Raw genomic sequence first — 15,170 nt, 5'->3', positions numbered from 1 at the left:
ATAAAAATTACATAAAAATATCCTATAGTTTGTAAACACTATAAATTTTGCGCAAACCAATAACTATATACGCTTATTGGGATTTTTGTTACCAAAAATATGTAGCAGAATACAGATTGGCCTAAATTGATGAAGAAATTCGATTTTTTATATTTTTTTTTTTTGCGCATGTTTTAGAGCAGAAAGCAAAAAATATTGTTTTTTTTTCAAAACTTTCTGTCTTTTTTTGTTTATAGCGCAAAAAATAAAAACCGCAGAGGTGATCAAATACCACCAAAAGGAAGCTCTATTTGAGAGAAAAAAAAGACATACATTTAATTTGGGTACATCCTCGCATGACTGCGCAGTGGTCAGTTAAAAGCAACGCAGTGCCGTATCGCAAAAAATGGCCTGGTCATGAAGGGGGGGGGGTAAACCTTCCGGAGCTGAGGTGGTTAAGCAGCTTTTTTCTTGCCATGAGTTGTAGCATTCAGAGGAGAAAGCTAAACGCCCTGTGTACGTAAAGTGGGGTATACACTAGCAGAAAATCTGCCGAAAATTCCCAGTCCCAGATAAAATCGTACAATTTTTGGCTAGTGTGTACACTTTCAGGAGCCGATGCCGACATTTTCAACTAAACAAAATGGAGGGACAAACACCAAAATTTTTATCGTCCGTCCCCAGACGACCAATTTTCGTATGCAGTACGTCCGCAAAAAATTGGATAGGAAAGGCCACGCATGATCTGAAGTTGCTGACGACCCGGAAGTCTAGGAACAAATGTCCCAAAAAAAAATAAAAAATCGGACGAGAAATTTCGTGAACATTATGCACTGTCAACTAAAAGCGGTAATGAACGCTGAGCAAGAGAGAGAAAAATCGGAGGATATTTCATTCGATTTCCGTCAAGTGTGTATGGGTCTTAAGAGCCTGGGGGGAAAATAGCCATAAGAACAATCAACCATGAAAGTTAACATTCATCAATAGAGAAAAAGCCCAACTATAGGCCAAGGACATCTGACCAACAGAGGGAATAATGAGGGAGACCCCTGCACTGTGTACAGTCTATGGCCTGTGCAAATAGTCAAACAAATCAGTGTTCAGCCGATTGATCCTCCAACTGCAGAGTGAAGTGAAACATTCAGCAATAGTATTATTACCACTGCTAAGGCCCCTTTCACGCGGGCTTTCCGATCAGGTCCGCCTGTCAGTTTTTCAGGCGGACCTGATCGGATGCTCCATGCACTCCTATAGAGTAGCGGATGTCAGTGCTGACATGTCCGCTGACACCCGCTGCTATCCGATCCAATCCTGTCCGTGAAATCCAGACTGATGGAATCCCTATTTTCCATACGTCTGGAGGATCGGATGGGATATGATCGGATGAAAACGGACAGATGGCCTGTTTTCATTCCGATCTCCCATAGAGGAGAGTGGGGGGTTGACAGGTCCGTCTCAGCACAGTGAGCGGAGATGGACCTGTCATCTGCCTGCTCAATCCCTGCTGAGAAAAATGGAGTCCACCAGGCGGAAAGCCCGTGTGAAAGGACCCTAAATGTGACAGCTCCCTCCTGGAACCCACTTTACCAACCATTGATTCAACCCCACCCGACACATTCAGTTGTCAACTGGGAAATCCTGACTGACAGGTGAATGTAAACAATCAGTAGGGATAGTGTAAAAAAAATGGCTAGAGTCCCACCTCCCCTCCAAATCTATACCAGGCCCTTTAGGTATTTATTTTAGCAGAGACATTTATTTGTGAAAAAAACACATTTGATTGGAATTGCCCTTGCAGATCTATTTGAATGTACAGTTACCACGATTTTTACAATCTATAGAAAAAGAACAAAGAAATAAGGAACGCGCTTAACTAGTTCAAGTGTAGGTCACACTTTCATCAGGCAGGATGCGGGCACTTTGCTCATTTTGTCACTCTGCCTAGTATCAGGTAACTGGCATTTCTGGCATCTGCTCAGCCATCAAGCCCTAATGTGAAATTCTACGTGCACTCCGACACTGAACAAGAGGATTTTCCGCCATCTCCATGGAAGCTGTTTATAAATAAAACTGCTAGTAGTCATAAATGCCATGCATTGTGCTTGTCAACTAACTGGTTCAATACATTGTAATAGTCTTAGTAATATTCATTATTTTGATTAAAGTTTATTATATTTTTACTTGTATTACTTAGCTAAAGTTTCTTATGTGCTTACTCTCTATGAATACTAAATATATCACTTAACTGAAAGTGAATTTAAAAGGTTAGGAGCATTTTAAACAAAGATTCTATATCATTTTGTCCCCACCACCCTGAGCTCAACTAGGCACTCTCCAAATCTCCATGCGCGAGTTGTTACGCATCCTGTCTCACTGTGGGGATCTGGGCAGGCAGCAGGATGAAGAGGAGTGGCTGGCTGGATGTAGACTCTGCATCTGGGTGCGGATAGATTGGCCATCAGAACTAGGCGAGTATGCAACTGAGGAGGAGGAGGGTGGGTGGATAGATGAGCTCACTGGGGGGGGGGGGGGGCACTTACCCTTTGCGTTGGAGGGTCTGACTACTGTAATGACATGATCAGACCCATTGTTGAAAAAGGAAAGAATGCAGTAATATATAGGTGCTATATAAATGCCAGAAGTAAAATATTGTAATAAAACCCTAGTCCAGCCACATCCTGGTCCGGCCACTCTGGAGTATTCTGTTCAGTTCTGGTCGCCAGTCCTCAGAAGGGATGTGCTGGAACTTGAGAGAGTCCAAAGAAGGGCAACTAAACTAATTAGGTGTTTGGAGGCCCTAATTATGAGGAGTGATTGCAAGCGCTTAATTTATTGTTCCTGGAGAAGAGACGCCTGAGGGGGGACATGATAGTGATTTACAAATACTAAAATTGAAGCTCAGCATTGGTTACACTCAGCAGCGCTCAATATGTATTACCATATTGGGAATCAACCAGTCCTCATAAAAGGATAAGAAGGAAGGATAAGACTATATATACTATGCTTGCAACCTATGCTTATAGGCACATGATTATTGTAACTCTGGTGAGTGTCCATTCCTAAGGGGATCACTTTTTTGGTGTGGTGAAGGTTTATGCCGGATCAGAACACTGAATGCTCAGCACTGGGAGTACCAAAATAATTTTTATGGATTTTCTTATGTGTTTTTTCTAACTAAAAGACTGTATTGAATGTGGATTCATTTTTTTATGAGGACTGCATTTTTTTATATAGTCTTATCCTTTTATGAGGACTGGTTGATTCCCAATATGGTAATACATATTGAGCGCTGCTGAGTGTAACCAATGCTGAGCTTCAATTTTAGTATTTATTACATTGTTTTACGGATTGTTTTTATATTACAGTAGCTGCTATCAGGAAATTTTATGATATTCATATATGATTTTAATACCTAACTGTATGCCATACCCTTTACAACAATAAGCGCTGGGCGAAGTGTTTGGAATTCCCCCTGTTTTTCAACCACTTTTTTACATAGCGATTTACAAATACCTCAATGGTGATCTCAGCATAGGAAAAAAATCATTTAGTCTCAAGGAGTGTAAGAGGACATGTGCCCACACAATGAGATTAGAGGAGAAGCGGTTTAATCTTAAACTGTGTAAGGGGTTTTGCACTGAAAGGACGGTAAGATTGTGGAATTCTCTTCTACAATTGGTGTTAACTGTGGGGAGTATAGCTACATTTAAAAGACTCTTGGTCGTGCATCTCAAAGATCACAACATTCAGGGTTATGGGAAATGAATTCGTCATTGACACACACACACACACCTGCACAGGTTGAACTGGATGGACTGTTGTCATTATTCAACCTCAACTACTATGTAACTATGTAATTTATTTGGCATGACTCCATATCAAAAGATGAGGGCTTACAACAATAACCCTAAGCATATTGCTATTGATGTCTAAAAACCTAATCTTTTGAATCGTGCAGGCCACTGAAAAGCAGAGAAACAGGAAAATTATTGGAAGACCTGTACAAAAATACTTTTGCCAAGTTTGAAAGACGTATTAATATTTTGTCACTATTAAAATATGTTTGGATTGTATGTGTTATATCAAGTTAAAGTCTTTTAATAGCTCCAACTATGCATTGACTCCATTTTTACTCGATCAGTTCAAATATGCATCAGCGTACATATTATTTCCTGACTTTTGCCAAGGGCTCCATTTTCAGCCAGTTTTTACAGACCAATTCAATGCATCTCACATTAACACACACATTCATAACCAGGAGGCCTAAAATTTTGCTTAAGCCATTTATGAAAGCAACAGAAGTGGCTTACCAAATCATCTACTGTATGTAACGCTTGCTAGTTTTAAGAGTTCCTACTTAACACTCAACACTAATAGCTTTTGTTGTCAACGTGTTATTAAGACTTTACTGCAGACTTAATGTTCATGAGCTAGTAATGCACAGTATTTTCTAGGAGAGCCATTACACCCTACGATCTTATAGTGGCAAATTTGATAAACTTTTGCAATTTATTACATCAAATTATGGAAGTTCTCCAGGGAGGAAATCATATATGGATCAGGAGGAAGTTAGTGGAATGACATTTATTACACTTTAGTTACATAGTTACATAGCTACATAGTTAGTGAGGTTGAAAAAAGACACCAGTCCATCCAGTTCAACCTATGATGTGTGTGTGTGTGTTTGCTGTTAACCGTACATTGTATACCCCTGTATGTTGTGGTCTTTAAGGTGTCCATCTAATAGTTTCTTGAAACTATCGATGCTTCCTGCTGATACGACTGTTTGCGGAAGAGAATTCCACATCCTTACTGCTCTGACAGTGAAGAACCCCCTACGTACTTTAAGATTAAACCGCCTTTTCTCTAGTTTTAGTGAGTGGCCACGTGTCTTATTGTATTCCCTTTCTCTGAATAGTTTGTTCCTTATGCTAGATTCGCCAGTACAGTTTTTGTACATTGAATTCATATCCCCCCTTAATCGTCTCTTCTCCAGAGAGAATAGGTTCAGTGCTTGTAGTCTTTCCTCATAGCTGATGTCCTCCATTCCCCTAATTATTTTTGTTGCCCTTCTCTGGACTCTCTCCAGTTCCAGCACATCCTTCCTGAGGACCGGTGCCCAGAACTGGACAGCATACTCCAGATGTGGCCGGACCAGAGTCTTGTAGAGAGGGAGAATAATCTCTTTATTTCTGGAGTGAATCCCCTTTTTTATACATCCCAGTATTCTGTTGGCTTTGCTTGCAGCCGCTTGGCATTGCATGCCACTGCCAAGCCTGTTGTCTACCAGTACCCCCAGGTCCTTTTCCATCCTAGACTCACCCAGAGGTCCCCCCCCCCCTCCTAGTGAGTAGCTTGCTTTCTGGTTTCTGGCACCCAGAAACCAACTTCTTGGCCCAAATGTAGAGTCCTACATGTGTAAGGTTCAGGAGCCGAAGCACTTGCACTGCTATGGTTTGTATGCAGCCACTTGTCAACAAAATAGTTATAAGGGGATTGGAATCCAATATATTTTTCCAGCTGGTTGCAGAGTGGCATGCTATAAGCCAAAGCATGGGGACTCCTGAACTTAATGCCTGAAGATGACTGGATTAGGGGCATTAAAGTAAGGCAGCCCATACATGGTTCCTTATTAAATTAATTGATTCCCCCATCCACACATTAGAGGTGAATAGGAGAATCCCTCCAACTGAGCTATTGTATTTTGACAGTGGGGAGACTTCCCCATCGTCAGAATACACTGATTAGCAGCTCTGGCTACAGCCAGATTGAGGGACGATTTTCCAACAGGCTGGTTGTACAAAAGACGATCAAGAGATCGGCACAACCCTACACTACATTTACAAAGACTAGTAACTAATAATGCTGAATAATGGATAGTAAAGTTAATACATTATGAATATAAATATATTAATTTCAAAGGAATATCTCATTAACATTCATAATCAGTAACATTTAAAAGGTCCAGTTTCCAAACCTGACCCAGGGCAATTGACAAGCATGATCTTAGCACCAGGACAAGCATTTCATCCTGCAGATATATAGATATATCTTGTAAGTGATTACTTTTATTTCTAATTGCCACATATTCCACCTTGCAGTCACCCTTGATTTCCTTTAGCTTAAGTAGTCTAATCCCACAATGCACTTCATTGTGCCCCTCTACTATTGACACAAAGCAGAAGGCAATATAAGCCACATAGCTTGGAGAATACTTGTGCCAGATTCATCCAAGCACAGCCACTGTCGTCATGCTTCATGTAGTGTATTTCAGCTTGTTGCCAAGGTGTTATTCAGGAGATGTTTAACAGAGAAAATAGACCAGGGCAGCAAAGGGCAAGGAACACAAACCAGAGAAACGATTGATTTTCAATTACATAACAAGACTAGCGCCGTACTTGAGTACCGTGCTCAGTAAACACAGAATATCCCAGTTATTAAAAAAAACACACACACATTGCAAAGAAAACTTATTATTTGGAATCTGTTTACCTGAAAATAAAGATATATGGAAAACCTAGTATCAGCCTTTATATAGACTAGTGTTGTCCTTGAGTTGCATAGTCGGTAAACATAAAACATAAAATGCTATTGTAACAGAAAATACTCACATGTTCTTTCATCTAGCTGAAAACAAATAGAAAGGACAATCTAGTTGCTGATTTTATAAAGCCACAAATATTCTAGTCTCCTGCAGGGAATTTCGTGTTTTAGTAATAAAAAAGCTCTTTTTTTTTTTTAAACCATTGTCACGTGGACAAGCTAATAGTGCATTTTGCCCTGAGCCGCTTGTGGCAAACAGCAAGGTAGAGGGATAATCTTCTCCATGGTCCCACTGTATGGAGGATTGCAGCAACCCTAACTGCTTGTTCCAAAGAAACTGAAGTGAAGCGTAAAAGGAGAGTTTTTTTTGGAGCTAAAAAATAAAAAACAGATTACAGGGCCATTAAGTAATGGATCTGTATGAATTATTTTTGTGAAATAATGATATCCTTTAGAGTGACTTTAATATATTTTGCCTAGTAAAGTTGACCCAGTTATATATTCACAATGTCGCACATTCAGGGAATTGAAAGATTTTTAATTCCTAATAGTCATTTTTCCTTAAAGTACTGATGAACTCACTTAAATGTATAATCTTTAATAACAGACACTTTTTAACCCTTTTCAATGTATACTGAACAAAATTATAAATGCAACACTTGTTTTGCCCCCTATTTTTATGAGCTGAACTCGAAGATCTAAGAAAACCAGGATTCATCCGTGAAGAGAACACCTCTCCAAAGTGCCAGACACCATTGAATGTGAGCATTTGCCCACTGAAGTCGGTTACGACGATGAACTGCAGTCAGGTCGAGACCCCGATGAGGATGACGAGCATGCAGATGAGTTTCCATGAGATGGTTTCTGAATTTGTGCAGAAATTCTTTGGTTATGCAAACCAAATGTTGCAGCAGCTGTCCGGGTGGCTGGTCTCAGACGATCTTGGAGGTGAAGATGCTGGATGTGGAGGTCCTGGGCTGGTGTGGTTACACGTGGTCTACGGTTGTGAGGCCGGTTGGATGTACTGGCAAATTCTCTGAAACACCTTTGAAGACGGCTTATGATAAAGAAATGAACATTCAATTCACAGGCAACAGCTCTGGTGGACTTTCTTGCAGTCATAATGCCAATTGCACGCTCCCTCAAAACTTGCCTAATGCCCCGTACACATGTTCAGATAATCGGACGACTTATCTTTCACATTTTGTTGCATGATACTAACATCAAATTCAACAATGCGTACAAACCGTATCATTTTTGTCGTACGATTTGGGAAACGCTTCCTGCTTGCTTAGCTACATATCAGATGGTGCAAAACAAAAACAATGGCAGCCAGGCTTTTTCCGTGCTATCTTAGTGTTTCTGATCATGCGCGGTCTTTGTCGATCAATTTTTAGCGGACGCATAGTGTACTGATGAAACGATTGTCGTTCGGGGGGCTATCGTACGACAGAAGTTTTCCTGTTTGTCCCTTCGGATTTTGTTGGACCAACTGTCGTGATCGGCTGTCGAAAGCTGTGTACTAACGATCAGATTATCATGCAATCAGGTCGAAAGCGAGATTTATCGCACGATTATCGGAACGTGTGTACGGGGCATAAGGCACACCTGTGCAATAATCATGCTGTAGAATCAGCATCTTGATATGCCACACCTGTAAGGTGGATGGATTATTTCGGCAAAGGGGAAGTGCTCACTAACACAGATTTAGACAGATTTGTGAACAATATTTGAGAGAAATAGGCCTTTTGTGTACATAGAAAAAGTCTTAGATCTTTGAGTTCAGCTCATGAAAAATGAGGCAAAAACAAAAGTGCTGCGTTTATAACTTTGTTCAGTGTATTTTAGTGAGACAGATCATATTCAGTTATAGATTTCACTTTGGAGCTGATAATTTCAGATGGTTCCAAAATGATCAAACAGTGTTAGAAAGCAGCAGGGAAACACATAGAAAAATAACCTTTAAAGCGCAGTTCCGGCCTCAAAAGTGACTTTGGGCCATCCGCTTGCTGACATTAACCTGAAAAATAAATGGATAGTCCCGATTTTTTTTTTATTTACTTACCTTGTTTTTGAAGAAAGTATACTTACTTCCTTCTACTTCCTCCCTCTGCGGCCGTAGCCCGCGCCGTCACTTCCTGCTTGTGATGACTCCTGGGAGCTGAATGTCATCGCTCCCAGGAGTCAATGCGCCTGCACCGGTCCCGCTGGTCAGTTCCGGTGCGGCGCCGCATTCCCCGCTAAACAGCTTCTGGGCATGCCCAGAAGCTGTGCAGGGATGACGCGCCTGCCCCGGAAGTGACGAGCGGGGCCGGTGCAGGACATTATGGGACGAAGAAGACACGGAAGAGGACACCGAAGAGGATGCCCTGGCTTCAGCTGCCCACACCTGAGATGGCAGCGCTAGACAAGAAGTTTTCAAGGTAAGTATTTCTTCTAAAAGGTAAGTGCGACCTGGGACAGTTCAGAGGCTATCCATTGTGGAATGCACTAGCCCTGACTGTCCAGGGGGTATTTTTTTCTAAAAAACTTTTCAGAGGCCATAACTCCGCTTTAACGTGTATCTAAACCCAAGAACAAAAATTTATGTATTCCAGTTTTCTAGTCTTTAGATATAAGGCCTGCAATCATTTCCTTTTTAAATAGGAAGTAAAACCTGCAATCCCTATGGTGCTTTTCATCTATTTTGTTCAAATCACTTGTTAGCAAGCATCACATAGCTTAATCCAGCCACAATCAATTATTACTTACTTTTTTTAAACTTTGAAAAATGTTGTCTTTCGGGATAAGGCAGCGCCACCCTCAGTACTATTTTCTGAGTCCGCTTAGAATATAATTTCCGCCCTTTCATGTTTCCCTTTGCCGCAATCTCATGCATGCACAATGGTGAAATAACCAAGCCTCGTTCTCGATCTGACGTTACTACGACAACCCTGCTAATAGCTGTCCTGTTTGCTGAAATAAATAATTGTGCTTAGCTGTTCTAGGTATGTGTGCCTGTAGTCCTGCTACAGCTGATCGCCGCTCTAGGATGCAGTGCAATTGCCATGGTTTACTCCCCATGTGATGTCACACAGTCACATGGGGAGTATCAGGAAGCTAAAAAACACTGCTGGCTCGCAAGCTTAAATGGCTGTGCTGCAGGGAGAGAAAATCCCATTCAAGGCATCCTGTGAATGGACAGATGGTGCACGCGTTTCGAGGCATAAGCCTCTTCCTCAGGGCTCTGAGGAAGAGGCTTATGCCTCGAAACGCATCAGCCGTCATTCTAATGAGACTATGGACATCTGTATGGACTACTTCTGATACTCAAGTGCATGAGTTTGATGTGATTGATTTTCACCTACTTTTGTGAGTAGCCATTTTTATGTTTCAATTAATAAAGCCTACATTGAGGATAATGCGCTTGGTCTTTTTCTTGTTTTTTTGTTTGTCATAATGTGCTAGAATGCAATGCATACTAGCACATTATGACCTAAACTGCCTTATGTGGTTTACTACTGCTTTAAACATGTCTGCCTTTGTTGATCTCCATTCCATGGTGGATTGATAAGACTAGTAGTTGACATAAGAAAGAAAAGATTTTATCTCACAGGAAGTGACAAAGACACTGCATTTCTGGCTAGATCAACAGGTATTTCCTATGCTTGCTGAGAATGGTCTTAGTATGAAAGAGAAAACGTATGAAGCCACCAAATACATGGACTGCTAAGCTGAAATATACAACATTTGTGTTTTAGATATGATTTAAATATTTTTGAATGAATGTCCAGACAAGTCCAGAGTGGAGAAAGGTTAGAACCCTTGGCAAGTATTACAGATCCCTGGAGCTCCGTTTTGAGAGATTTACCTTCACTTTCTGTCCTAACGACAGCATTTCCAAGTCAGAAAATGAGGGTAAATCTTTCAAACGGAGACCTAAGTGAATTCAGAAATCATTATCATACTACTCTAGACTTCTGGAGACGGCATCAACTAATTTTGTTAATCTTTCAAAACCATTAAAAAAAGACATTTAATGATTTTTGACACTGCATGTATTTACTGTAAATACGACAATTATTGATTTATTATTTAATACTAAACCGCTGTATGGTATTGGCCACCGTGCTGCAGCAATCTTCTTATAGCCTAGGCCATCTTTATGTAGAGCAATAATTCTTTTTTTCAGATCTTCAGAGAGTTCTTTGCCATGAGGTGCCATGTTGAACTTTCCAGTGACCAGTATGAGAGAGTGAGAGCGATAAAACCAAATTTACCACACCTGCTCCCCATTCACACGTGGGACCTTGTAACACTAACGAGTCACATGCCACCAGGGAGGGAAAATTACTAATTTGGCCCAATTTGGACATTTTGACTTGGGGTGTACTAACTGTTGTTTGCAGCGGTTTAGACATTAATGGCTGTGTGTTGAGTTATTTTGAGGGGACAGCAAATTTACACTGTTATACAAGCTGTAAACTCACTACTTTACATTGTAGCAAAGTGTAATTTCTTCAGTGTTGTCACATGAAAAGATATAATAAAATATTTACAAAAATGTTAAGGGTGTACTCACTTTTGTGAGATACTATATATATTAATGATCGTCCGATATCTATTTTTTAATGCCGATACCGATACCAATTTTTTGGTCATCGGATATCAGTATCGGCCGATATCTGCAGATATTTTCAGACATGTAAAAAAAAGTTTTTTTATTTTGCCAAAGGTACTCCTTGTGGAGGGATCTGGGGGTCTAAAAGACCTCAAACCCCTCCTCGGCACCTAAAAGTATTCAAAACGCCAAGTTTGGCTGTTTTGAATGCTGTCAGTTTTTTTAATTCCGCACCGAGTACCCGGAAGTGATGTCATGACATCAATTCCGGGTTTTTTACATGGAGACCCGGGTCTTCTTTTCGGCGGCAGCAGCGGTGGAGGTAGGAGGCCCGGGTCTCCCGGTGGGACGGGAGACCCGGGCAAGCCGCGGAAGGTGGTGGGAGAGGGGGACGTCCCCTCCCGCTCCTTGTAATGACAGCCGAGCGGCTTCTCAGCCGCATTGGTTGTCATTACAAGTCAGCCGATGGTTGGCTATGGACACCGGTACCGGGGTGATGCCTCTAGCTGTAGGCATCACCACGGTACAAGCACTTTCCCTAAATATCGGCAATATCTGTAACCCCAGGGGCCGATTCCGATATATCGGGGAAAGTGCATATCGACCCCCGATATATCGGTGTTGCCGATAATCAGTCAATCCCTAATATATATATATATATATATATATATATATATATATATATATATATATATATTTTTTTTTTTTTTTTAGGGTTACAAATGCTTTAACTTTCTGACTAAAGTTCCATTTTAAATTCGACTACTACCCTTTGCATTCTTCTTGCGTAGGTTTATTTAACTGTAGAAAATTAAGAGTATTATCATGTTTTTAAATCTATTGGTTTAATTGGTATTATTGTTAGAAAGAACATAAATATAAAAGTTCAAATAATAAAAAATTGATAAAAAAATGAGGGCAATCACACTTGTAACAGCAATAGGTGTCCTGTTTGGAAGACATCTTTTCTTTTCCTGTTCTGGTGACAACTCAAAATTTGTGGATTTTCCTTAACTTTCAGTTGCAATGATAATAGTCACCTGGACAAATAGAGCGGATGAATTTCCGCAGACAGCAATAAAAGCCCTTTGCCTCTCTATCAAAAATGAAAAAGATACACCTTACAAAAAAGTGCACACACTTTAGGTACGATACAAATATTCTGAATGATCAGTCAATTAAAATAAAGTTTTAAATAGAACACATTCAGCACAGATATTCAAAAATAAGTGAAATCTGAGATGCAATTTCTTTTTTTTTTTTTTTCCAAAAAGCAAAAAGGCAATTTCTAATTATACAAATTAGAGCAATGAAATTGTAAAATAAATGGAAACATATGAAGTAGAAGAAAATGGAAAATACCTACGCATACCAATGAGGAGCTTTGACATAGGAAACACAAGTGTGAACAATGGTAACTATTTCTGCCTTTTGTCTTCTGCTCGTAGAACAACAAAAGGTGTAATAATGTCTAGTTAAAATAGCTCTGTAATTGTCTTTTTCATACTGGAAAAACTTGTTTGCTAAGTCAATTCAAGCCTACAAGAAGAATGTGAAAGCATTACTGTAATTCTATTTCAAGTTTAATTCAAGCTATCTTCACACTGAATAAGATTGTCATATGATATAAATGGCTTCAGGGTCATTGTGTGATTGATAGTGTAGCCTAAAGTGCTACTAGAAGAGGCTGCAGTTGCTTCTGGAGACATTAGATTAGGGCGGTGATATAAGGCCATTAGTGCCATTAAATTAGTGCCCCCCTCTGTAATGTGACCTATTTGCCCCTTTGCTAGGAACCCCTGACCAACATCTAATTTTCCTACTTTGTACTTACACTGATGGAGAGAACTATGACATAGATGTGCTTCATCCCTCACTGCAACAGTCAACACAGGCCAGATCACCTGTTCTAGACCCTTTGATATGTCAAATGACCACGTGGAGGAGACACGTGGTGAAATGGCAGTCTACGAACAGAGTTCTGCATAGGCAGATACATCGTATCCACTGAGCTCCCTCTCAATTATTGCATGTACACAACTGGGGTCATGAGAGCATAGGAATCAAGATGATTATCTCGCAACAAGAGATCTTTACTCTAGTTTCTCCACTACTAGATAAGAGCATCTAGTTTATCTAATATTTTCTTTTATTTATCAGCTTTTAGCTATCAGTGCCTTCACACTCTATTCTGTTCAGAAAAAAAGTTTCCTTACATCCCTTTCCTATTTCAGCATATGCTTTTTTAATTCTCCAATATTCTGATGATTGAAAAATAAATTGTTTTTCATTTAGGCTTGCAGGCCCATATTTCCACAGCAATAGGTGGAGAGCCCCTTACCATCTTACATTCCCTCGGAAAGCAGTGGTGTCTGAGAGTGATGGGCTCCGGGTTCTATACTCCTTAGAATCCTATATGATAAGGTTGAGATCTTTATCATCCATCCCCAGACGACCAATTTTCGTTTAATGTGTATGCAGTACGTCCGTAAAAATCGGATACGAAAGACCGCACATGATCTGAAGTTGCTGACAACCTGGAAGTCTAGGAACAAATGTCTCAAAAAAAAAAAAAAATCGGACGAGAAATTTCGTGAACATTTATGCACTGTCAACTAAAAACATTTATGAACGCTGACCAAGAGAGAGAAAAATCGGAGGATATTTTGTCAGATTTCAGTCAAGTGTGTACGGGCCTTTAGATGTCTAAACAACTCACTATGTTGATGGGTGTGGAAGAGTACACAAGGGAAGCCCTCACTAATACCTTTCGTTTCACTAATATTTATTTTTCAAGAGCTAGTGATGTGTTGATCTGTTTTTAAACCATATCTCCCTTCAGGTTTTAGGATCCAGAACCAGAGGAAAAAAAAAACGTTATTTCTTCTCCAATCAAGCTTTGGTGGAGAAATAAGGGGGACGTCAGCAGAGCAATATCAAACGGTAAGAGCCCATTCACATTAGCGCGACTTGTCAGCCTGACAAGTCGCACTCGGTCGCGGTCCATTGATTAGCACAAGACCCGTTCTAATAGGAGCGACACAAGTCGCTCCGACTTAGAAAAAGGGTCCGGTACTACTTTGGGGTGACCTCAGAGCGACTTGCATAGGCTTCCATTATGTGAAGTCTCTGCAAGTCGCGCCGAAGCACAGCGGTGCACAGCGGTGCACGCGACTTCACAGGTCGCCCCCAAAGTCATGTCGCGCTAGTCTGAATGGGCTCTAATAGGGAACTTTGTGGAGAAGGTGGTGGGGGAAGTACCCTTTGATATCATTAACTGTAAATCCATATTTGGTATTACCGGTACTACAAATGTGAAGGTTGAAACGAAAGGAAGGGCATGCTGGCAAACGGACCACCCCTTAAGCAGTTAGATCAACACCATTTTGGATACTGGTAAATATTATTGAATGTAATTTTTAAACTGGAGGTTTTTAATTGCTTATGTTTCAACAACATCAATATCTATCATTTTCAACCAAAAACACCACCATTTATCCAGAAGAAGACAAAAAAAAAAAAGATAAAACATAGTCCAATTTGCTTGAACAGGAAAATTCCTTACTGATCCATTAAAGCAGTGGTCTTCAAACTATGGCCCTCCAGTTGTGCAGGAACTACAATTCCCATCATGCCTAGTCATGTCTGTGAATGTCAGAGTTTTACAATGCTTCATGGGACGTGAATTTAGATTATCCTTTCTCAACTAGGATTTATCCAGAGGTTGCTAGGGTTTTCTGGAGCAATGAGCAAGTTCCAGACATCCCAACTTGCAAAAAGTAATTTCAGGGAGGTGGCAAAGTCTTTCCAATTTAACACAACCAGAGGATAATGTGGTGCCAGTCTCTGTGGTGCCGGGCTCTGTGGTGCCGGGCTCTGTGGTGCTGGGCTCTGTGGTATGCTGGGCTCTGTGGTGCCAGTCTCTGTGGTGCTGGGCTCTGTGGTATGCTGGGCTCTGTGGTATGCTGGGCTCTGTGGTGCCGGAATCTGTGGTGCTGGGCTCTGTGGTGCCGGGCTCTGTGGTGCCGGTCTCTGTGGTATGCTGGGC

At 40.7% G+C, this 15,170-nt stretch overlaps 1 protein-coding gene across 3 annotated transcripts in view; it reads right to left on the bottom strand.

Moving 5' to 3' along the window:
- CDKL2 (cyclin dependent kinase like 2) overlaps positions 1-15,170 on the bottom strand; it is a 97,365-nt gene that overhangs the window by 51,057 nt on the left and 31,138 nt on the right. The gene's annotated exons all lie outside the window — the stretch shown is intronic.

This window comes from Pelophylax lessonae (assembly GCF_965119305.1).
Source record: "Pelophylax lessonae genome assembly, chromosome: 1".
NCBI lineage: Eukaryota > Metazoa > Chordata > Amphibia > Anura > Ranidae > Pelophylax > Pelophylax lessonae.
The sequence above is the reverse complement of the archived record's forward strand: the minus strand, read 5'-3'. Positions and strand labels throughout refer to the sequence as shown.